General features: G+C 36.2%; 1 long non-coding RNA gene across 1 annotated transcript in view; it reads left to right on the top strand.

The window, feature by feature from the left end:
- LOC123803815 (uncharacterized) overlaps positions 1-24,657 on the top strand; it is a 32,001-nt gene extending 7,344 nt beyond the window's left edge. Inside the window, exons 3-4 of the long non-coding RNA XR_006782979.2 lie at positions 3,639-3,784; positions 24,174-24,657. This is a non-coding gene — a long non-coding RNA (uncharacterized LOC123803815). The remainder of the gene's footprint in view (positions 1-3,638; positions 3,785-24,173) is intronic.
- Positions 24,658-26,555: the final 1,898 nt, after the last annotated feature.

Here is a 26,555-nt window from a genome sequence, read left to right as displayed (position 1 = left end):
AGAAAATGGGAAGGCAGGGTTATCACTTTCATACTTTATGGTCATTTTTTAGAGGAAAGGAAAGTTATTTCCTTCTAACTCTAACCAACCACACATCTTCAACTTTATAACAATCAGCATACCACAGTTACTGTAGGATTCTCTCCTTTGCTTAAGTTTGAGCCTACTTAAAGAACAGTCAGAGAGTGGCAGAGACTTTCTTCTTAGAATTGCAAATATGTTAGCAATGAACTCAAAACTGTTTGTTTATGGCTAACACTTCCATCAGATATACATTATTTGCTTACTCAGTATTTATTTCCTTGGAAAACCAATCCCTCCCTAATACAGCAGTGGTGTTAATTACCACCACTCCCTCCCCCAGCTACAGGCACACACACATAACAATCAGAACGCCGCATCTCTTCGGAGATGAGAACTTGACCCAAGCAAGGCCACTCAGAGACTTACTGTGAAATTTTATATGTATGTTTCAGAGAAAAGGGGTTGTCCATCTTTTGATGGGAAGCTATAACATAGACTAAGGGCTCCTGAAGTAGTAATACATTTTATTACCCAATAGAGAGTGAACATGAAGCCAAAATGCAAAATAAAGCACTGTAAAGGGAAGCAGAGTTAAAGCTCTATAAGTCCCTGGATCCAGCCATGCCCAAAGCAGCTATCGCTCTTAAACTTCCTAGTTGTACGAACCAATTATCTTCCTTTTTCTCTTAAAGTAGTTTGATCTGCATTTCTTGAAATTAAAATATTCTTCATTAACACAGAGGTGATTCGGACTGCCCCTGGGGCTATTAATGAGGATCAGCCTTATAAAAATATATATAAGAATGAACTATAAACGTGAGTCCTTATGACGCTTCTAACACAAATTCAATTGGCCATGGGGAAAAAAAATTTTTTTAAATAGTTATTCACATCAAATAGTGGTCAATTACTCTCTTCATTAAATAAACTACTGTAATAGATCTTTGCATCTGTTATGATTTGGAATTGTAACTGATTTTAATTGCCTCTTTGTGGGGCTTAGTTCTAAACACTGTTCTTTGTTTTTATTAGTGTATGAAACCAGCAAGTATTATGTTTATTCAAATGCTTATGGCCAAGTATACTTAATTACTTAGAAAAAAATTTTGTTTCTACCCGAACAGTGTTATTTTAATAGAGAGATTGGGACATTATTTTTCTTTAATATGATTGGGATAACAAAGCTGGTTTCCACAGCACTGTTTCCTCAGAGATATTTATTTGTCAGAGAATTAAGGGATCCCCTGGTATTGCCGTGCATTTGCTACATCTATTTGCTATCTTACTTCCTCTCCCCAATGTTTCAAGCTCTCCTTGCCAGTGCATCAGGACAAAAAAAAAATTATTTTGCTCCTCAAATGGTATATCATTGGTTCTGTCATATTCTGGGATGCTCATAATACCCTCCTCAGATTCAAAGACAAATGTTCCAGCATTTCCACTCATTCTGATGACATTGTTAGGAAACAGTCTGATAAACTCTGTCTGGATCATTCAAAATGCCAGATGTTCCTGGCAATATTTCTTATGTGAAAATCTATCTGATATATTCTAGAAATGGAAATTACCCTCCCTCACTTTTCCAGTGTCTCATGTATTTTTCTCAAGTATTTCTTCAGTAAGCCACCTGGATAGAATGAGCGCAGTAATAACAGCATCGACTTTTTACTCAAAAGTTTGGACTCTTCCCTTCAAACACGAAAATATTTTTTGCCTCATTCTTCCTTGTTAGAAGTCCACCACTGTATTACGTACATTCTGAGAAGTTAAAATAGAAATGACAATTTAGAAAACAAACTATAGTATGACTTGCAGGCCAAACTATACCAAATTATGGCATGCAGCATATGCTGCATAAGCCCAAACTGCTTTAACAACACCCCATTTAGACCCATGTGTTCCAAGATAAGACCACAGATGAATTGGTTTATCCTAAGTCTGAACTCATGTTTTTCAAAGAGAAGACCACAACTGTCTCATGAATTTGTCTTGTTTATAAATTCTGACCAACTCGGGCCCAGACCATGCTTACTAATTCTGCTCTAAAATCTGTTGCCCCCCATCCCCAATTCTAGAAGTACCTCTCCCTAAATTTTCCCTCTTGAGAACTATGGATACTCTTGCTAGTGTTGTGCTGTCACTTGCTCAGCAAGCTTAAGAAACTTGGCTTTGGGTGATCAACAGGAATCCCTGGGGATCTTTATGTGGGAGTTTAGACCAATCATGGACAGTGACATTGTTTTCCTCATCATCCATCATGATATGCACACTGTGCTCTTTGCTCCTAGAATTTGAATCCTTGTACCTAGGGATATAACAGATAGTCCTTTCTTATTAGTTAATGCAAAGGCATCTGAGAAGAGATGAAGACCAGGGACTTACCCTTGTCCAAACACTGTTTTTTTTTTTTTTTTACTGAAGTGAATCAAAACCATGTGGTGCCTTCCTGTTGTCTTCATTTGCCCAGAATCCTTATATTAGGCCTGTTTCCAAGAGCTAACCATAATTCTCATTCACGTGATTTTATTTCCTGTATTGAACTAAAACAATCAGTCTTAGGTTTTCAATACTAAAGGTTCCAAGTCCAGGGGGTATTTGATTTCATCAGAATATTCCTGAAAGAAAATCAATGGACCAAAAAAATTGATGTTGGTACTCTGTGTATTAACCATATATTCATTACCTATTTTTCATATGCATCACGTCAGCCCCGGGCAGCAGTATTTTCTAATTTACTTTATGAACATATCAAGGACTCAGTCAAACATTGTGTCTTTCCACCAAATGCCTAGGCATATTAAAAAACTGCAACTAAAAATTAACTGGCTTATATTGAACAAAATTATGTGCTAAATTATGCATTTTAATGTGTTTATCTCATTAAATTCAAGCAACCTAGAGAGAATGGATTTATAACCCCCATTTTCCAGGTTTTAAGAAATTGAGTAACTTGCTAAATATCACCCTTTGGGAAGTGTTAGACTTTGCTCTCAAGAAGCTTTCGATCTGGCTGAATAGATAACGATATTCAGAGAACAGTTATATAATAACATGAAAACAGAAGACATATCCCAAGACAGTTCCTTATTCATTGTCCCCCTTGATTGTGGAATATAAATTCTCTGAATTCAAAGAAAGAAGAAATTATGATGAAACAGACTCTATTTCATAAGCTTCCTAAAGCAGATGGATTTCACTGGATTCCAAAATATATACAATGGTAGAGTGTTTTGTGAGAAAGAGTCGTGGTAAGCAGAGGGACAACACATTCTCGAAAGGAGAAACTAGCATTTTCAATCACCACAGTGAATTCATGAGTGGGGCATGGAGGACGGAGGCATATAAGGAATGGCTAGCTAGTAGTGTTGAGGAAGATGAAAAGTGTCACTTGTAGCCACACTTTCCCTTCTTCCCCAGAACCATGTCAGACTGTAAAAAGACGGCAACTCAGTTTTATTCCAGTGGAATGTACCTGCGCTAAGAGTTGCCACAATTTGAAACAGAACTTGGAAAATTGGCCCAGGCCACTTCCAAACACCAAGCATAATCATTTGTTTATTAGCTTGCCTGTCAGTGTGTTTTTGATGTTTGCCTTATTTTTGTCTTTTGAGCAGTAACAAGACAGAAATATGTACAGCTGAGAGTTAGAGAAAGAAAAATCAATAAATACATGGCTCTAATATGGATATGGTCAATGAGGAGGACACTGATATTTATAAGTGCTTATGGATGGATCATGGATCATGGATGGTGAACAGAGGTAAATTTTTCTGGTACACATTTTTTACTTAATTGCTACAACTGTTAAGAAATCAGTGTTATTTATCCTGTTTTTTTCGTTTTTGTTTTTTGTTTTTTTGCAGAAGGGAAAATTGAGGTTTAGGAAAATTTAATAGTGTAACCCAAAGTCATACAGTTACATTAAGAAGTAAAGTCTTTATTTAAACCAGATCTCATTGATTTCTAAGTCCATGCTTTCTTATCAAAATAAATCTCTTAAATAAATAAACAAAAACCCCTCAAATTTTAGTGAGCAAGCATCCATAGGAAATTTAATAACCAAGTGACTCAGATAATAATTCAATTAGTGTTTCAGTTATGTATTGCTATGTTGCTCACTACCCAACACTTAGTAGCTTAAAATGACTTTTAATTACCTTTTTAAATTCTGTGTTAACTGGGCTCAGCCGCACGGTCCTTCTGCCATATTAGACCGATGTTAGCTGGTTCTGCAGTCACCTAGAAGCTCTGCTGAACTAGAATTTCCAAGACAGTTCACTTAAATGGCTGCAGTTGGAGCTGACTGTTGTCTCAAATCTCACGTGGAGATGGGGTTGCTGACCAGAGTGTCATGATTCTCTTCCACATGGTCTGGGCTTCTCACAGCATGGTGGCATGGTTCCAAGTGCTCAAAAGTATAAGCTGCAGATCCCAAAAGATTCAGTCTTAATATCCACACTGGGTTTCTATTGCCATATACAATTGGTCAAAACAAGACATTGGACCAGCCTAAACTAAACAGGTGGAGAAAGAAATTCTACCTCTCAAAGAAAGAGTGGCTATGGATTTGGGGGCATTTTAAAACAACTACCACTTACTGGTCCGTGGTGAAAACGGAGGTGGAGGACACGAGAAAGGGATAGGTGAGTATCAAGAGCAAAGCTCTGCACAGAGACGTTAGAATGCAGAAAGTATGTACTTGGATTTCAAGACTGAGACTCCAAATGGACATAGAAACAGGAAATTCCCTCATGATTGGAAGCAAGACAGACATTTATAGATAGTTTCTCATGGTTTCTGCACTGAGGCTGCAGGTACAAACCTAGTTTAACATATTATCTGTTAATTGAACTTATTTTTTAACAATGTATCAAATGATTAGATATCCCTAGAGGGTTGAGAGATGATGATATTCCTAGTATTACTGGTATGGGACTCCTCACAATGAAATGTTTTTAGCTAATTTCATGTATATATATTATTCTGCCATTGATACTGTAATTCTTACTTCACGTGGGTAGGAATCCTGCCCCTGCTTCACAGCACTGTTTATTCTTCATGCTCAGTAGATGTCGTGACTTGCCTACATATTCAACTCTTTCAGATTGTAAAAATAAATGCGGCTCCAGAGAGGTCTCCCCGTCACCCTCAGGTAACCCCCAAGCAAAAGGAAACAGAATGAAATCAGCCAACCATTTTATTTCACAAAGATCGCTGTCTAGTCATTTCTAACAACAACTTTTTAGTTAGTATCCTCAGTGCAGAACTCTTCAGCCTCCACAGGGGTGGAAAGTTTTATTTTACATTGACCTCTTAGGGATGGGCAAGCACTTGCTGAAGAAGCAAGTCCTCATTATTAATTAGTAATTCATTATTGCATGGTTGCAAAGAAACCTTTTGACCTGCTGAGACTTAAAATGGGCACAATCATCAATGTTTCCATCATAGAATAAGAAACAATTTCAGTCTAAAGTGCACGATTTCTGGACCATATTTCTAGGTGTTTCTGTTCTTTTACACCATTTTTGAAAGCCAAGTTAAAAAAATAAGAACATTAGGTTGCTTTAGCTTAAAATATAAACAATTAAGTAGCATTTATGACTAATTAAAATTTCATTTTTTTCTACAAACATAAATTTACTTTAATCAGAAAAGTCAAAGAACAAAAATTTAAACTCAGTTCTTTGGATTTTAACAAGACTTTTAAAGGGGGATATTTTTTGTTAAATGTGAAGTGTGTTCGGCAGAGTAAAGAAAGAGCAAATGAGTAATCACTACTGAGAAAATAATTATAATTGTGTGAAATCACATGAAAAGAATAGGAAGCATGAGAACAGTTACAAGTAATAATAAGGAAGGCATTTGTTATTTATATCATAAATCAGAGGGCAAGTGTTGCAATGAGAAAAATAAAGCTACTGATGATTGTATTTTAATATCAAAAATCATTGTTAAGGTTTATTGAAACTGTAGCTATCTGTTCTGCAGGGTCTTCAGTCTAAAAATAGTGCACATCCAAAAAAAAACCCTGCAAAACCCAAAATGAGAGTTATTTGTATTGATATATATACATAGAGAGCTTTTGATACCAGTCAGTATAAACATATAATATTTGATAAATAAGTCAGACACATAAAAATAGTTTTAACTATTCAACTAAATTGTTAAGGGACTTCTGTTTCTGAAATTCCGGTAAAATTGTTCCTAAACCACTGATCCGATAGCTCTGTTGGTTCTTGCTGTGTTTGAAAACTTTTTTTCTTTCTCACCCTTCCTAAAGTGGACACTTGACTTGGAATATACCTCTGTAATCTGGTTGTTCTCCTCGTCTGTTCTCCTTCACCTTTATGGTCTCCTTTGCTAGATCCTTTCTCTCCCCAACTTGTGTTCTGGGTGACTGTCTTCCAAACCATATAGAAGTCCCTCAGGATTCTTGAAGATCTGACCCTTCCTTGTCAACAGTTTCATCTCCTAGCATTCCCAGTCTTTCCATCTTTTTTCTCTAGCAGTAGAATCTCACATAAGCTGAGGTTTGTCTTCACACCTTTGTATATGGTGCTTCTCCTTTCTGGAATGTTCTTTAAATCTTTTTTCCATCTAGTCAATTTCAAATTGTGCTTCAAGATACAGCTGAAGTGTTGCTACATCTGCAAAGATTCCCCTTAAGAAAGTTAATCATTTTCTCCCATTTGCTACCACATCATCACCTCACATGTTCCTTTATTATTGCAGTGTGTTGCAATGTATTTATAGGATTACCTGCAGAGTTCCAACTTCAGATACTCGGGGAAAAGATCTATTTCTTATATTTTTTTTTTGAGTATACCAAACTATTTATTTATTTATTTATTTATTTATTTATTTATTTATTTATTTACTTATTTTAATGATTTTTTATTATATTATGTTAGTCACCATACAGTACATCCCCGGTTTCCGATGTAAGGCTCTATGATTCATTAGTTGCGTATAACACCCAGTGCACCATGCAATACGTGCCCTCCTTACTACCCATCACCAGCCTATCCCATTCCCCCACCCCCCTCACCTCTGAGGCCCTCAATTTGTTTCTCATAGTCCATAGTCTCTCATGTTTCATTCCCCCTTCTGATTACCCCCCCTTTCTTTATCCCTTTCTTCTCCTACCGATCTTCCTAGTTCTTATGTTCCAAAGATGAGAGAAACATATGATAGTTGTCTTTCTCTGCTTGACTTATTTCACGTAGCATTATCTCCTCCAGTGCCGTCCATGTTGTAGCAAATGTTGAGAACTCGTTCGTTCTGATAGCTGAGTAATATTCCATTGTATATATGGACCACAACTTCTTAATCCAGTCATCTGTTGAAGGGCATCTCGGCTCCTTCCACAATTTAGCTATTGTGGACATTGCTGCTATGAACATTAGGGTGCATATGGCCCTTCTCTTTACTACGTCTGTATCTTTGGGGTAAACACCCAGTAGTGCAATGGCTGGATCATAGGGTAGCTCAATTTTTAACTTTTTAAAGGACCTCCACACTGTTTTCCAGAGTGGCTGTACCAACTTGCATTCCCACCAACAATGTAGGAGGGATCCCCTTTCTCCACATCCTCTCCAACAATTGTTGTTTCTTGCCTTGTCTATTTTTGCCATTCTAACTGGCGTAAGGTGGTATCTCAGTGTGGTTTTGATTTGAATTTCCTTGATGGCTAATGATTTTGAACATTTTTTCATGTGTCTGTTAGCCATTTGTATGTCTTCATTGGAACAGTGTTCATATCTTCTGCCCATTTTATGATTTGTTTATTTGTTTCTCGTGTATTGAGTTTGAGAAGTTCTTTGTAGATCTTGGATACCAGTCCTTTATCTGTAGTGTCATTTGCAAATATATTCTCCCATTCCGTGGGCTGCCTCTTAGTTTTTTTGACTGTTTCCTTGGCTGTGCAGAAACTTTTAATCTTGATGAAGTCCCATAAATTCATTTTATCTTTTGTTTCTCTTGCCTTTGGGGATGTATCATGAAAAAGGTTGCTTTGGCCGATGTCGTAGAGGTTGCTGCCTATGTTCTCCTCTAGAATTTTGATGGATTCCTGTCTCACATGGAGGTCTTTCATCCATTTGGAGTTTATTTTTGTGTATGGTGTGAGAGAGGTCAAGTTTCATTCTTTTGCATGTAGCTGTCCAGTTTTCCCAGCACCATTTATTGAAGAGACTGTCTTTTTCCCACCGGATGTTTTTTCCTGCTTTATCAAATATTCGTTGCCCAAAGAGCCGAGGGTCCATTTCTGGGCTCTCTATTCTGCTCCATTGGTCTATGTGTCTGTTTTTGTGCCAGTACCATGCTGTCTTTGTGATCACAGCTTTGTAGTACAGCTCGAAATCCGGCATTGTGATGCCCCCAGCTTTGTTTTTCCTTTCAACAGTTCCTTGGCGATTCGGGGCCTTTTCTGGTTCCATACAAATTTAAGGACTATTTGTTCCAGTTCTTTGAAAAATGTCCTCGGTATTTTGATTGGGATAGCATTGAAAGTGTAGATTGCACTGGGTAGCATGGACATTTTAACTATGTTAATTCTTCCGATCCATGAGCATGGAATATCTTTCCATCTTTTTATGTCTTCCTCAATGTCTTTTAAGAGTGATTTATAGTTTCTAGAATATAGGTCCTTTATGTCTCTGGTTAAGTTAATTCCAAGGTAACGTATGGTTTTTGGTGCTATTGTAAATGGGATGGATTCCCTAATTTCTCTTTCTTCGGTCTTGTTATTCGTGTAGAGAAATGCAACTGATTTCTGAGCATTGATTTTGTATCCCGCCACGTTACTGAATTGCTGTATAACTTCTAATAGTTTGGGAGTGGCTTCTTTTGGGTTTTCCATATAGAGTATCATGTCATCTACGAAGAGAGACATTTTGACTTCTTCTTTGCCGATTTGAATACCTTTGATCTCTTTTTGTCATCTGATTGCTGTTGCAAGGACTTCTAGTACTATGTTGAATAATAGTGGCGAGAGTGGGCATCCTTGTCGTGTTCCTGATCTTAAGGGAAAGGCTTCCAGCTTTTCCCCATTGAGAATAATAGTTGCAGTAAGCTTTTCATAGATGGCTTTTATGAGATTGAGAAATGTACCCTCTATTCCTACACTCTGAAGGGTTTTAATCAGGAAAGGATGCTATATTTTGTCAAATGCTTTTTCGGCATCGATTGAGAGGATCATATGGTTCCTGAGTCTTTTCTTGTTGATATGATGTATCACGCTGATTGATTTGCGAATATTGAACCACGCTTCCATCCCAGGTATGAATCCCACTTGATCGTGGTGGATAATTCTTTTAATGTACTGTTGGATTCTATTAGCAAGTATCTTGTTGAGGATTTTGGCGTCCATATTCATTAGGGAAATCGGTTTGTAATTCTCCTTTTTGAGGGGGTCTTTGCCTGGTTTGGGGATCAAGGTAATATTGGCCTCATAGAATGAGTTTGGGAGCTTTCCTTCTGTTTCTATTTTTTGAAATAGCTTTAGGAGAATAGGTATTATTTCTTCTTTGATTGTTTGGTAGAATTCCCCAGGAAAACCGTCCGGGCCTGGAGTTTTGTTATTTGGAAGGTTGTTTATCACTGACTCAATTTCTTCATAATTAATTGGCCTGTTTAAGAAATCAATTTCTTCCGGTTTCAATCTTGGTAGTTTATAGGTTTCCAGGAAGAATTCCATCTCTTCCAGATTGCTTAGTTTATTGGCATATAGCTGTTGATAAAAATTTCTAATAATCCTTCTAATTTCAATGCTGTTCGTCATGACCTCTCCTTTTTCATTCATAATTTTAATAATCTGGGTCCTTTCTCTTTTCTTTTGGATAAGTCTTGCCAGAGGTCTGTCAATTTTATTGATTCTCTCAAAGAACCAGCTTCTAGTCCTGTTGATCTGCTCTACTGTACTTCTGGTTTCTGACTGATTGATTTCAGCTCTAATTTTGGTCAACTGCTTCCTCGTGCGTGGATTAGGCCTGTCCCTCTGTTGCTGTTCCAGCTTCTTGAGGTGAGAATATAAAAACTGCATTTTAGGTTTTTCTATTCTTTTGAGTGAGGCTTGGATGGCTATGTATTTCCCCCTTAGGACTGCCCTTGCAGTATCCCATAGGTTTTGGACTGTTGTATTTTCATTCTCATTGATCTCCATAAATTATTTAATTTGATTTTTGATTTCCTGGTTTATCGAGTCATTCCTGAGCAGGATGGTTCTTAGTCTCCAAGTGTTTGAGTTTCTTCCAAATTTTTCCTTGTGGTTGAGTTCCAATTTCAGAGCGTTGTGGTCTGAGAATATGCAGGGGATAATTTCAATCTTTTGGTATCGGTTGAGACCTGTTTTGTGTCCCAGAACATGGTCTATTCTTGAGAATGTTCCATGGGCATTAGAATAGAATGAGTATTCTTTGGTTCTGGGGTGTAGTGTTCTATATATATCTATGAGGTCCAACTCGTCGAGTATGGCATTCAAAGCCTCTGATTCTTTGCTTAGTTTATGCCAGGGTGTTCTGTCTATTTCTGATAGTGGAGTGTTGAGGTCCCCTACTGTTAATGTATTTTTATTTACATGTCTCTTTATTCTGGTTAAGAGTTGGCTTGTGTATCTTGCTGCTCCCCTGTTGGGGGCATATATATTTATAATTGTCATATCCACTTGTTGAATACTTCCTTTAAAAATAATATAGTGCCCTTCTGCGTCTCTAACTATAGTCTGTAGTTTAAAATCCAATTTATCTGATATGAGAATTGCTACCCCAGCTTTCTTTTGAGGGCCATTTGCATGAAAGATGGTACTCCATCCCCTTACTCTCAGTCTGAATGCATCTTTGGGTTCGAAATGAGTCTCTTGTAGACAGCAAATGGATGGGTCATTTCTTTTTATCCAATCTGCAACCCTGTGGCGTTATGGGAGCGTTCAAACCATTCACATTCAGACTGAGTACTGAGAGATATGATTTTAATGATGCTGTGTTGCCAGTAAAGTCTTTGTTTGTATTGGCTGTGACTTTCTGTTCTGTATCACTCTTGGGGCCTTTTTACCTTTATAGAACCCCCCATAATATCTCCTGTAGGGCTGGTTTCATGGTTACGAAATTGGTTAATGACTAATATCCATTTCTTATTAATCTTTGTATACACCCAGGCCAAAAACAAGGCCTAGTGCATAGTAAGCTCAAATGAACTTACCATGATATGGTCATAAATAAGGGTAGAGGAAATGGACTGTAAGTTAAGATAATCAGAGTTGAGATAAACAAGGAATTAAATGTTGCAATATTGAAGTGTCGCCTTTGGAAATTTAGATATTAAATGGTTGCCAAGAAAATTCCAGACATCAGATAGGCCTTGGGTTATATGGAATAGTATGAATTGCCAGATTCTTCAAAATAGTTTGAGGAGTGACCAAGATTTTGGTGGAGGATAATGATGAGGCTGTGGTAAAGGATGATTGATACAGGAGGCGAGGGCAATACACTGGAAAGTTAGAATATTCCTGACTCGACGCTTGCTTTTGTGAAGCAAGGGACATGACAGAATGCACACCCTCTACACTAGAGCAGGGATCGACATACTATATCCCCCAAAATGGTCTGCTGTCTGTTTTTTTGTAAATGCGGCTTCATTGAAACACAGGTACACTCATTCACATTTGTATTATCTATGGCTGTTTTGTTACAATGGCAGAGTTGAGTAATTATAACAGAAACTGTACGGCTCACCAAATCTAAAATATTTACTATGTGGCCCTTTACAGAGGAATTTTGCTGTTTTCTGCTCTAGAAAGATTCAGGCAAAACAGTATCTTCTAATCTATGATAAGATTCAATTTATTCAAAGAATTGGAGAACTATTGGGTGTGTAGTTGAGAAGATGGAGTGAGGAATGCTTACTGCAGAAAGTGGGTTTCAGAAGACATGATAAACATTTTGAGAGACTAGTAGGGAAACAGGAGAAATGGTGGGGGTGCGGGGTCAAGGAGAACGAGCACTGAGCAATATGGGAAGGAAGGTCCACCAGAAGCTGGTCTAACCAAGAGGCTTATTTTTGGGAAAATTATCCAGGATTTCCAAGCATGGCTAAAGAGGCCTAATGGGGTTTTATAACCTCAGGTTTCCAAAAAGGAATCTTGATGTCAGTTTCTATCAGAAGACAGTTTGGCTGAACCCTCAGGTCAAACATGCCAGAAACATGATAGTAAAATTCCGTTGGTCAGTAATGGTGAAGGTCTGGTTGAGATCACAAGCCTGGGGACATGAGAAGATGGATAGAGGTAATTCTACCAAAAAAACCTTAATCCTTAAGTCATAAGGCCTTGTCTTTCCCGTAGATTACTAGAGCACAAACCAATTAAAAAAAAAAAACCTCATTAGTTATGAATAAGCTCCCATTTCATCACAGTATAATATTCTAGAGATAGATAGAATTATATATCTATGTAAATACAACATCTATGTATCTAACTTTATCTTTATCTATGTATCTATGTATGTATCTATCTATGTATCTATCTTTGGTCATGTATTTTTTAGGTAGAGAATCTTGTTTTGGACATTTCAGCGGATGAATTTGTTGAGCTACACATTAGTTCAAACTAGTACATGTAATTCAAACAACACTGAGAACAAATGAAACAAGAATGTACTATCTAAAATATAAAATACTCCTTACTTCATTGTAAGTTGTTATTTTGGTCAGCTTAAGACTGTCCATTGTTAACTGACATTCAAACCACTGGACCTTATGTGAATTAAATTATCAAAACTCAGCAGTATATTCATTATTTGTGCTATACACTTTTAGGTATATCTATCAGAAGTTTCACACTTCTGTTATTACATTGTAATACTATTCTTTCATACTGACAGAGTGAAATAAAATAAGTCACTTAAAAGGCTAATTACCTATGATGTGAAACTGATAAGAAATAAATATATAGCCATAAAATATATCTATAAGCATAGACAAAGTGTCAAAGGCAGAGGGGCACGTGGGTGGCTTAGTCAGTTAAGCATTGGACTCTTGATTTTGGCTCACATCATGATCTCAGAATTGTGAGCTTCACATCGGGCTCCATGCTCAGTGGGGAGACTGTTGGAGACTCTCTCTCTCTCTCTAATAAATAAATCTTTAAAAAATGTACCAAAGGCAGAAAAATTGAATGCAAAGTTATAAAAGCACAGTGAATAACCTTGGAATGATCCAAAAAAGATTTATATTTAATTTTCATGTAGGTTTTAGATAATGCTAAAGAAGGAAGTGACAATATAATGTGATAAGTCATAACAAGAATAGGAATAAAATGCTTCCTGGGGGAGTGACAAAACGGTTTCAAGGAACTTTTACATTTTTGTCTTAAGAAGAATGAGGAGGCATTCACTACCCATGAAAGGAGGCAGTGCTTGGCTTACATTACTTCTACCACAAAAATACCAGAAGGAAAGAAAGAATATGAAAGGCTATTTTTCAAAGGCATCGTTGATCTGCAAACATTTCTCAATTTCAGATGCACATTCAGTGTGTGTTGATACAAATTTTTGTTTAGTCATCTTTTCTTCTTTCATTCTTTTATCCAATTTTTTAAAAAGTTTTTATTGAGACAATGATGTGTGCTAATCACTGTAGAAGATTCTGGGTGAACAAAGACACAACCTTCAGCATGCTCACTCACATGAGGGGACAAAGAGTAGGGGGACAAAGTAATTCCTGGAGTAACGCCACAGCAGAGATGGGGACAGGGATGGTGGTGGTGTGAAGGACACTCAGCATGGCTCAGGAGAAAGTCTGCACTGCAGAGAAAACTTACTATAGCAAATTCATTACAATATTATTTTTTATTGGGGAATACTAGATGTTCCTTTTAGGATACAGCTTTGGTAGGAACAAGGCTACCAGAAAATGATGCCAAGAAAAACTTTCTGTTTGCTGCAACAGGAATATTTATTATTATTATTTTTATTTATTTTATTTTTTTTAATTAAAATTCAATTAACATATAACATATTATTTGTTTCAGGGGTACAGGTCTGTGATTCATCAGCCTTACATAACGCCCAGCCTCACCACAACACATACCCTCCCCAGTGTCCATTATTCAGCCACCCAATCCTCCTACTCCCTTCCTTCCAGCAACCCTCAGTTTGTTTCCTAAGATTAAGAGCCTCTTATGGTTTGTCTCACTCTTTGGTTTCGTCTTGTTTCATTTTTCTCCTCTCTTCCCCTGTGATCCTCTGCCTTGTTTCTTAAATTCTGAATATCAGTAAGATCATATAATTGAATAGCAGTAGTAAGCATTTTCAAATACATTGCATAGTACCTTAATGTGGAAAAGGACTTCGTGTAGCTAATCAGTTTTATTTTTTAAAGGTTATGAGGTTTCTGCACTTATCCCATTCAAAAAGGAAATTACTGCTGACCTCTAAAGTCTCTTTTAATACAGACATTCTGCTAGTTAATAACCATTGGAAATGTTAAAAATAAACAATATTAAGTTTCACCTGAGTTTATGCAGTCCTGAGGATAACTTTTCTCAGACATGTGTTATATTAGAATGTGTTATATTAGAAATACCCCTGATTTCTTTAAGATAACATATTTTTAAAAAGGCATTAGCCTCAAGTACCCATTTGCAGAACATTTTCAAACCAACTGACTTGTAATTTAAAAAGATAAATCACGTTGCAATGCTAGCTTGATAAAATAAAAGAGAAGTTGTGTTATTTTGCCTGTGTATTTTAAAATTTAAAAATATAGATTATTTTGATGTTATATTTAGTCATTTTGGGAACTGCTTCTGTATGGCTCAGCTATTTATAGCAGTCTGGGACCAGAGGTAGAACAAAATCTTCCTATACAGGAGGCACAGTCTCCTGAGGATAGAAACAAAAACAGGTTCTGAGAGGAAGGGCAGGTCAGGGCCCAACAAGCAGTTCAAGTGCCCTGACAGTGGGGTGGGGAGAGCACGAAGACAAAATCTTTAAGTAGCAACTTTTAGATGTCCAGGAGAGCCACCTGAGGAACACCTACAGCAGGTCTCTTGCTGGATTCCAGACACTGGCCTGAGTTTCAAAGTTGAACTCTAACTTTCAGCAGGGACCCTAGAGGAGCAAGATGGACCATCTTCTCAGGGTAGCTAGGGTCTGGGACATTTGACACAAAAGACTTTTCAAGTACAAGGGACCCTTCCAGTGTCAGAGTTATAGGTACAGTATATTGGAAGGATGCTGAGGTTAAAGAGAAGCAAGTAGGGGCACCTAGGTGGCTCAGTCCTTAGGCGATTGCCTTTGGCTCAGGTCAAGATCCCAGGGTCCTGTGATGGAACCCCACATCAGGCTTCCTGCTCAGTGTGGGGCCTGCTTCTCCCTCTCCCACTCCCCTGCTTGTGCTCCCTCTCTCACTGTCTCTCTCTCTATGTCAAATAAATAATAAAATCTTTTTAAAAAATTAAAAAAATAAAGAGAACCAAGTAGTTAATTTGTTAGGGGGTTAGTCTCTCTTTGAACCATGACCTTTCATCCCTTCTACATCCCCTTCTGTATCAACTCAGGCTGTCCTACAAATCAATGGTAATTAAGATCAACTCAGATTTGAGTATTTTAAAACCAATACTTCAAGAGTTCTTAAAATTATTTTTAAACTATCTAAGAAAAAGTACTTCAATTGTTTGTTAGAAAGCATTTATAGAGTTTATACTGTGTACTAGTTATGTATTAAGTACTAAAAATAACAATATGAGTAAGACATGATGTTTACCCTTGAGGGTCCCATGGGATAGAAGGCAAATAGACATGAAAAAGTATAATGCAGTAAGATAAATTCCATAATCACAGAACAGATAAATTATATTCATTTTTCTAAAATATAACCTTTTGCTCAGAAATTCTCAATATCTTCAATACCTCCCCATTAATTTCTAACTGAATGGAGCACTTACATTCATTCATCTTGCTTTGCAAGTGCAAAGCTTTGCAGTGCACCACATGACTAACGCTTCTCTGCCATCTCCATAAAAATCCCCCTTTTCACTTTGTATTCAGATTCTTGTGATGTAACCACATTGAATCAACTGTCAATCTTTAGACATGATTTTTCTGTACCTCCATCTATGTGGAAATCCTTTCCATCTGAATTTTCCACCTTTTTTTCCTTTCCATCTTTTGAATCCATTTAAGCCCATCAAAAATAATGTCTTCTCCATGGAGACTTTCCAGAATTCTCCAGACAGAGAGAATTCATCCTTCATTTATAGTGTAACAAATTACGTGTTTCACACTTAATGCTTATAAGCATTGAGCACTGACTAGATATTGCTTGAATTATCTCCATTCAACTCTTATCATATTTAGAGATTCAAGAGCAGAAACCATATCTTGGTATCTTGATTATTTTTATATGCCTCACAGCGCCTTATCGTCAGCCCAATATAAGGTAAACAATAAAAAAACCATAAATTTCTGAATATAATGTAGTCTTCCAAATTGAGTAAACCACCAAATTCCCAATGAGAATTTTATGAATGAAATTATTTTACCCAAGAAGAATATAAATGTACTTATCAGTTAAGTGTATCTGAGATAGTCTAATAACTAGATGTTTTGCTTGATTTATTAAATTAGTTATACTTCAATATTTAAACTGCATATTTTTAGTCAAAATAATAATTAAGAAATAACACATTTTTCCCTCTCATATTACATGGAAAATTTTATTCAAACTCTTACATGAAACACCATAATGGAGATCTTTTTTTATTTTTTATTTTTTAAGATTTTATTCATTTATTTGACAGAGAGAGACAGACAGTGAGAGAGGGAACACAAGCAGGGGGAGTGGGAGAGGAAGAAGCAGGCTCCTAGCAGAGAAGCCTGATGTGGGGCTCGATCCCAGAACACTGGGATCACGCCCTGAGCCAAAGGCAGACGCTTAACGACTGCATCACCCAGGCGCCCCTGGAGATCTTTATTTTTAACACTTAATCATCATCATTATTTTCACTGCAATCTTTTTTTGTGTGTGTGGTTCTTAAAGTCTGTGGGAATTTTTTTTCAAATAGCAGAATCCATTTGTGTATCTCCCAGTCCTTTTTCCCCCCATTTGTTCTGTGGGTGTATACTCATAATCTCCATAACATAAGCAGCTACTATATTTTAAAAAATAGACTATTTTTTTTAGTAGTTTTAGTTTTATAGAAAAATTGGGTGGAAAGTACAGAGCTCCTCACTCTCTCTAGTTTCCCTATTTTAACATCTGCCATTAAGGCGGCACATTTGTTATAGTGGATGAGCCAATATTAGTATGCTACTGTTACCTGAAGTCCGTAATTTATATTTGGGTTCACGATTTGTGGTACACACATTCTATAATTTTTTGACAAATGTGTAATGAGATGTATCCACAACTACAGAATCATTCAGAAATATTTCACTGCCCTGAAAATCTTCTGTGCTCCATCTACTAATTCTTTCCCTCTTCCTCTCTTGCCCTTGAACCTCCTGCAACCACTGATCTTTTTTCCTGTTTCCATAGTTTTGCCTGTTCCAGAATGTCAGGTAGTTGTAATCATAGAGTATGTAGCCTTTCCAGATTGACCTCTTTCACTCAGCAATATGCACTTAAAGTTCTGTGTGTTTTAATGGCTTAAGAGCTCCTTTATTCTTATTGTTGAATAATATTCCACTGTATGCATTTTTGTTTATTCATTTATTGAAAAACATCTTGGTTGCTTCCAAGTTTTAGCAATTATGAATGAAACTACTATAAACACTTATGTGGAGGTTTCTGTGTGAATATGCTTTCACTGTATTTGTCTTACAGGAAGGTTTTGAAAAACATATCAATATCTATATGTAATATTGATATGTAATCATACATATCAATACATATCAATATGTAATATATACAATTTTGAGATCATACTCTCAGGAATAATTACTGGATTTGGTTTAATGTATTGACATATTTTTTTGAAAAAATTCTCTGTTAACCTCCCTAAATCTGTGGATCTAACAATGACTGAAGCGGTTTGAAACTGGCTTCTTCACCTCATAATCAGACAGCTTTGGACTTACTAGCTAATTGTACCATTTACAAGCTGTATGGTCTCATGCAAGATAACCTTCCTGTATGTTAGTTTACTATATATAACATGACAATAGCTGTCCCTGTATTTCAGGATTGTTGGGAGTATTCATGTAGTAAGTGGTAACTATATTTATTAACAATAATTTAAGTAATAACTTAGAATATAAGGCATATGTGAAAATTACAAACATATTTTTCAAAAATAGCAGACACAGGACATTCAACTCTGAAAATCAATGGGGGCACAGAAACTCATCTCCCAGAGCCTCAAAAAACCCTATAGTATTGTGTAATTAAGACATCCAAACCTCACCAAGCAAACTCCCACAGAATTGACAGAAGTGCATTAACACATAATTTTAAACTTAGTTTCCATCAGAAATGTACAATTTACAGATTATAAAATCATACACAGTTCTCAGAGTATTGTATAATCCTTGGGAAAGTAAATTTTCCTGGGTTTGTTTTTTAAATATTTTATTACTATATTAATTTAATTCATATATATGCTTATATATGAATTGTTTTATTTCTATGTTTCCAGGAAGATTATAAACTAATTGCAGAAGTAAAGGCATATATTGACATCCTGAGAGGCAGTTCTCTGCTACAGAATAGAAGAAGCTGGGGCTCTCCAGTCATAACAAAACACATTGAATCTCAGCTCAGTAATTTACTAGCTATATAAATTTGGCAATTGATTTAATCGTTCTGAATCTCAATTTCTCCTTGTGTAAAACTGAGATAATAATTCTTATCTTTATGCATTATTTTATGAATGGCAAGTACTATTTGTAAAGTTCATGATAATAAATGATTTTCAAATAGTAACTCTTGCTTAGATCCCTTTATTTAAATCCTTCATCTGAGCCTTTTCCAGAATTCTATTTTTTAGCAAGATATGTAAGTGGCTTAAGAAAGTTGGCTCATACAATAGGTTTTTATAACAGACCAATTTGCATACCCTGCGACTTAATCTTCTAAACCTACGTATATCCTATATAGCATCTGAGAATGACATAAATAAGAATAAATTGTTAAAAACTACAGGATTGTTTTTATATTATTTAAATGTAAATTATTTAAATTTCTCTTTCTCTTCAAACTTTCTCTCTTTGGCAGCAAAGCTGACTACAAGTATTTGCTAAGCTTTACTCCTTACAATTTGACCCCTAGGAAAAGTTACTAACTGCTCTAAGTCTGATTCTAAGACCAAACATTTCAGAGAAGGGAATCATTTGTTCATCTTGGGTCATGTGCCCCAAACTAGACCAACAATTGTGGAGAGAGCAGTAGAGTAGTATAGGAACAAGGAGAAGTCACAGACCAACTGACTGTTGGAGATACAAACTGTATTAATTATTATCTTTCTAATCACTTTATTTTATGAATTAGTTAACTGTGACAGTGAATGTTCAAAGACTTGCCCAAGTGGCAAAACCCAGAGTGGAATAAGGATCCAGTGGTTTTGTGATAGTTAAAGGGACAATAAAAATAGATGAAGAGGAAGGAAAGGGGAAAGGAGAAGGACAGGAGAGGAGGAGGAGGTGGGAAAGAAGGAAGGAAAGAAGACTGGTTGAAAGGGGAAAAGGAAGGTGAAGAGCAGCTTCCACTGTAATTATATTAATGGAATTAGTGGGACAAGAAGTTACAAGTGGCTGGGTGTAGGGAACTAATGCCATTCTTGCCCTTTATACCCACCTGCATCTGTAGACAATGGATAATGCCTTATGTGGTGTATATAGTAAGTAGAAACACCAAATGTTTCCATTTGATTTAAATTGTCATTTTTAACTCAACTTTTCCCAATTTTGCAATAGATGTGCTTACCCATTTTAACTTTTTGTTAACTTTTCACTCATTTTCCTTTATATCTTAGTACAAATCTGCAGGCTGCTGTGCACAAAGTTGTCCTCAGGTGAACCGACTCTTGGTACCACCACAAAAAGGAAAAAAATTATTTGCTTCTGCCTAGTTTGGAATGTCAGAGTAAAATTTAACACTTAGTACAGTGCACCTTAATCTCTTAATAGGAGCTACTTCATCAGAAATGTAAATTTCTGCTCTTACTAGTAACGTCTTCAGTGACCACTCATTGGTATACCAGATAATCACTTGAATTTTTAAAACACTGCCCTGTAGGCACTATGTTTTCTTCATCAAGACTTACCTCTAAACATATGTATCTTTGAGATAGTGCTATTTATCAATCGTGGTATTTTCCTTAGAGCTATTTGACTGTGTTGAATGATTTATTCAACAATATTGACTTCTCGCCGATTAAGTGCAAGCAGGTACTTAGGGGTGCAAAGAAAAACAAAACAATTCTTAGAGAATGAGTCTAATTGAAAGAAAAAGGCTTACAGAAGGTAATTATTGACTTTTGGTAATAGTAAACTAAGTATATTTTTAAAAGATTTATTTGTTTTAGAGAGAGAGTGCACGCAAGTGGGGGAGGGGCAAAGGGAGAGGGAGAAAGAGAGAGAAGCAGATTCCCTGCTCAGCATGGAACCTGATGTGTGGCTCAATCCCACAACCCCAAGATCATGACCTGGTCAAATCAAGAGTTGGATACTTAACCCAGGCACCCCATAAACTAAATATTTTGAAATGTAGTACCTTCATAAGATATCATAACAAAAAAGTTGAAAAGAAATATGACATTTTCTTAAAGTCATTAGATAGGTAAGAAAGAAATAATTACAGCACCAATATCTGGGTGGAAAAACAGAAATCCAGAGAGAAAAGCCTAGTTTTTGTAATTGTTTTTGTAATTGCTTCTGCTCTGTGGGCACTTGCCAATCCAAAATATGACAAGATTGAATCTTTGGGAAGTTTCTTGGGTTGACGGAGAGTTAAATTGAAACCAGTGTTACCAAATATGGTGGCCCTGGTAAATCTCTTATGATTGGGGTTGGAACCAGAGGGGATACACTCTAGGCATAAGAATACATCAGAGGTAAAAGAGCTTAGTTTGTTTAGGTGGTCAAGAAATTGTCAGTTTCTGAAATTGGGTGAAAGTAACAAAAGTGGTAAAATATACAAGTAAATGTAAGTGAATATTGACTGTATAAGACAATAATATATTGTCTCATGAGGCTTAGAATAGGTAAATAATTAAAATCCATTTTAAAAACACAAGTTGAAGGGGGAGGTCTTGTAAGGTGGCTGGCTGCATTATCTGGAAAGAGACAATTAACTCAAGTACATGTTCTAATATCAAGGAAACCACTATGCATAGTAAAAGAGATATAAATAGAGTTAATTTGAGAGGGTAGAGGAGAAAATAATCCTAAACCAAAAAAGGAAAGAAAAGAGAGAAAAAGATATAAGATTGAGTAGAACAAATAGAAAATGCAGAGCAAGATTGTAGATTTAAACCCAAGCATAAAAAGTATTGCATATAAATAGACTAAGTACTCTAATTAAGAGACAGTGATCTGTCTGGACCAAAAACAAACACAAACAAACAAAAACAGCAACAAAAAGCTCCTCAATTTTACATTGCTTAAAAAAGATATATATTGATTGGGAAAATGCAGAAAAGATATGAAAATGTTTGACTTAATTGACACATATGAAACATAACAATAAAATGACACTTATGGAAAGTAATTCTGTAGAAGGCACATTATTTTTATTCCCACAAGGAGCACTTAACAGCAATTAACCATAAAACATACTCATCAAATTCAAAGGATTGAAATCATACAGAATATGTTTTCTGGTCACAGTTGATTTAAACTAGAGATCCATAGTTAAAATGAACCAAAAGAAGGAACCTGTCCCCTCAAAAAAACCCAAAACCAAAAAACAAAGAAAAATCATTAAAAATTCCCATATATACAGAAATTAATCACTGCACTCCTAAATAACTCATGGGATTAAAAATCAACCATAATAGAAACAACAAAATATTTTGAATTGCATTGTATTGAAACTACTATCCATTGTACTTGTGGCATAGATTTAAAGCAGTGTCTATAGACAATTTTATAGCTTGAGTGTATACTTCAGAAAATAGAAAAGTTTGATAAATTGATAAGCTAATCATTCCTCCTCAGTAAGTTAAAAAAAAGGAACTAAAAAGGGGTGCTTGGATGTTGCAGTTTGTTAAGCATCTCACTCTTGGTCTCTGCTCAGGTGGTTGTCTCAAGGTCCTGAGATATGGGCCCCTGATGGGTTCTGTAGTCAGTGTGGAGTCTGCTTGAGATTCTCTCCCCTCTCCCTCCGCCCTTCCCACTCATGCTCACAATGTCTCAAGCTCTCTTTCTCTCTCAAATTAATAAATAAATCTTTTAAAAAGGAACTTAAAAGAAGACAGTAGATAATAATAAAGAGCAGAAGTTAATGACATGAAAGAAAAATATATAATTGAGAAAATAAAACTAAAAGAGAGTTCTTCACAAAGACTAATTAAATTGATAAATTCTAAGAGAGACTGATCAAAGAAAAAACACAATCAAAATCAAGAATGAGACATGGACATTAATATTCTGCAGACCTAAAAAAATAGGGAAGATTTTTGAAAAACTTCATGCCAGTACATTTCAAAATGTAGATGAAATGGACACAGTCTTCTAAAAGATAATGCATTCTAAATTGACACACAAGGAAAAAAAGGAGAGAAAATCCTCATGGTTTTATATTTATTAAAGCAACCCAATCCATAATTAAATAACCTTCCCAAATCTCAGTGCAAGGACAAACTGAAAATGGAACAGAAGAGATAGTCCATAAATATAACATCACCTGATTTTTGAAAAAAAAAATGATACTGCATTGTAGTGGGAAAAGAGAGTCTTTAAAAATAATTGTGCTGGATTAATTGCATAGCCATTTGGATAAAATATATTTATGTTGGGCCTATCTCATACCATATGCAAAAACTATTACCAGGTAGATCAACACTCTAAATGTGAAGGTAAACCATATACATTTCAAGGAAAATATAGAACATATTATTGACTTTGAAGTAGGCAGATTTTTTTAAAGTATTAATCAAAAAGAAAAAAATAAATTGGACTATATTAAAACTTAGAACTTCTTTTTATAAAAAATATATCAAGGGAGGGCCCGTGGGTAGGCTCAGTCATTTAAGCATCTGCCTTCTGCTCAGGTCATGATCACAGGGTCCTAGGATACAGCCCCATATTGGACTCTCTGTTCAGTGGAGAATCTGCTTCTCCCTCTGCCTCTGCCCCTCCTCCTACTTTTTCTCTCTCTCTCCACCAAATAAATAAATAAATAAATAAATAAATAAATAAATAAATAAATAAAATATTTTTTAAAAATATAGATCAAGGGAGTAAAAAAGTAGCCCTTAAAGTGGCACAATACCCAGTTACTTAAATCAAGAATATATAAGGAACTCTTACCAGAAAAAGACAGTAACCAAACAGAAAAATAGGCAAAAGACCAAAATAATCATTTTACAAAAAAGGAGATCTCTGGGGTCTGAATGTTTGTATCTCCACCAAATTCATGTTGGAGTGATTTGCCCTGTGTCCTACCCTCCCTTATGGATCTATGAAACTGGATAAAGGAAACATCATCTAAAATGATTTTGGGAGGCCAGTAGGGGGGAATTCTCACACCCTACCACTCACTGCAGCCCTTTACAGACCCAACAGGAATAGGCCTATACTTTACAACCCCAGCAGGAGGAACAATGATTTTCTCCCTGCCTGGCAACAGCCCAGCCAGTAAGACACTGTCACAACTCAACCAATGAAAAGCCGTGACACTTCCAATACCAGTTTACTCCGATGGACTTCTTGTTTATAACAGCCCTTCTCAACTCCCTTCTTTCCCCTTTGTTCCCTGGATTTGTCTATGGCTTTTGCTGTAGCTTGTTTGTCCCTAACTGCAATTCCTTTGCTATTGCTGAGTAAATCCATTTTGCTGGAAACATGACTGGCTATTTTGTTTCAAGGTTGACAGATGCAAGAAGAATTGTTGATTTTTTAATCTTTTCAGCTTTTTACTTGTCAGGATGGAGTGGTGATTTCCAAGCTCCTTTCATGTTAGACATGTCTTTTTATGTGTATATCTTCCCACAGAGAAAGCAACAAATTCAGATGACTTCATTGACGAATTCTACCAAATATTCAGGTAAGAAATAAAATAAATCTTACATAAATTTTTTTAGAGAATAGAAAAGTTGTAAATACCTTCAAATTTATTTTATGAGTCCAGCATAAACTTAATGCCAAAACCAAATAAGAACATTAGGTGGAAGGAAAGTAATGGGTGATTTTCATTCATACACAGAAAAGCAACTATCTTAAGTTGTTAATACATGAATCCAGCAATATATAAAAAACACAATATATCACAACCATATTAAGTTTATCCTAGGAATGGAGGCTGAACAATAGAAAACAATTAATATAACTTACTTCCTTATCAGAATAAGGCAGGAAAATCACATACAGTGAAAGCCATTGATAAAATTCAGCAATCATTTATGATAAGGTACTCTTAGCTAAGTAGGAATAGATGAAACTTTCTTATTCTAATAGACATTTTTAGCAAAAAGCTTATAGCAAATGTTGTTATGAAATGTTGAAATATTTTTCATTGAGATAAGAAACATATACCAAATGCCTATTATTATTTATTTCTCCTCCAAATTGCACTACACATCTAGTCAAAACAGTAAGGCAAAGAAAAAATGTTACAAGAATTGAAAATGAAGGAATAAAACCCTCATTAGTTGTGGATGATATGAGTACCTATGTAAAATATCCAAAAAACTGATAGATTAATTATCAGGAATATTAAGGATGTTGGTACAAGGTAATACAGCAAGTTGGCTTTATTTCTATAAATCAGCATACAATTAGAGACTTAAAAAGATACTGTTTATAATAACATTAATATATCGTATACTAAAAAATGTCTCACAATACCCTTTAAGAATCTTAATGTAAAAAACTATAAACCATTATTGAGAGATCTTTTATATGAGTTTATAAAGAAGAGATTGCAGGTATGTTCATAAATAGGAAGATTCTATACGTAAAACATCAGTTCTCTTCAAATTAATCTATATGTTCACTAGATAAATCTCATTGAAAATCCCAGCAGGCGTGTGTGTGTGTGTGTGTGTGTGTGTGTGTGTGTGTGTATGCAAACTGATAAACTGGTTCCTAAATTATACTGCTTTTGGCTTAAAAATGGTAAAAAAAAAATGAGGATGTAAGTATTCTCCTTACCCACAACTGAGCCTGTTGCTGGCTGTCCTCATGACTAGATCTGCCATAGCCCTCTTATTCCTTAAGATAGTAATACTAACCTGTAATAGGAAGAGGCTGTGGATGGATATGATATTGTGATTTATAATAGCATACATTTGGTTTGTATCATCATTCCTGGCACAGAGCTCTTGAACCCTGAAGAATGTTCTAAGTGAAGAGAGTGACATAGATGTCTTCTGTTATTTTATCATTTGGACCCCAGCTCCAAATAGATAGAGATTGGGATAGAGACTGATTGCCAGGAGAACCAACCTTATAATTAGAGGGTTGGGACTTTCAGTCTCACCCCACAAGCCCCCCTCTCCTCAAGAGGTTGAATCAATCAGCAGTGGCCAACGATTTAATCAATCATGCCTTAGTGATAAAACCTGCAGAAAATCCCGAAAGGACAGGGTTTGAAGAGCTTCCAGGTGGGTGAACTGTGGAGAAATGGGGAGAGTGGAGAAATGGGGATGCAAGCTTCTAGGCCTTTCCCCCTTACCTTGTCCTATGCATCTCTTCCATCTGGCCCTTCCTGAGTTACATCTTTTATAATAAACTGGTGATCTGGTAAATAAAATGTTTCTCTGAGCCCTGTGGGATGCTTGCTCTAGCAAATTAATTGAATGCAAGGAAGGGGTGGTGGGAACCTCTGATCTGCCAGTTGAGCAGAAGTATGGGTCACAATCTGGGGGGAGACTGCCATCTGAAAGGGGTATGGGGAGGGAAGTCTTACAGTCCTGAATCTTGAGCCTGTGGAATCTGATGCTATCTCTGGGTGTCAGAATTGAGTTGAATTCTCTGACATCCTCCTGGTGTCCAAGAATTGCTTATTGGTGTGGGAAACCTCCCCACCCCCCATACCAGTGGAATCCATGACCAGAATCTCTGAGTTGGTGTCATTGAAGTGGGATTGTCTAGAACAGCCCTGGTTCACCGAAACATGTGGTTTGGGAAAAGAAAGAACAAAAATTGGGGGGACGTTGGATTCCTGGGTGGCCACATAGTCATGCACGGCAGCATTGATTCATGCGGAAATGCAAACTAACAGGAAAAAGGCAAAATTTTCTATCCCTTTGTTATGGTTACCTGTAACAGCTGAACTAAAAGAGAATGTTGTTTCGGACCTTGATGCTGGCCACAACTCAGATTTCAGTGAGTCTGAGTTTAGGCCACTAGCCTCAAAGTTGTCCCCGAGGGAAA

The sequence above is a fragment of the Ursus americanus genome, chromosome 16 (genome assembly GCF_024610735.1).
Source record: "Ursus americanus isolate L20-20 chromosome 16, mUrsAme1.1.p, whole genome shotgun sequence".
Lineage (NCBI taxonomy): Eukaryota > Metazoa > Chordata > Mammalia > Carnivora > Ursidae > Ursus > Ursus americanus.
This window is presented reverse-complemented; position numbering and strand designations above follow the sequence as displayed.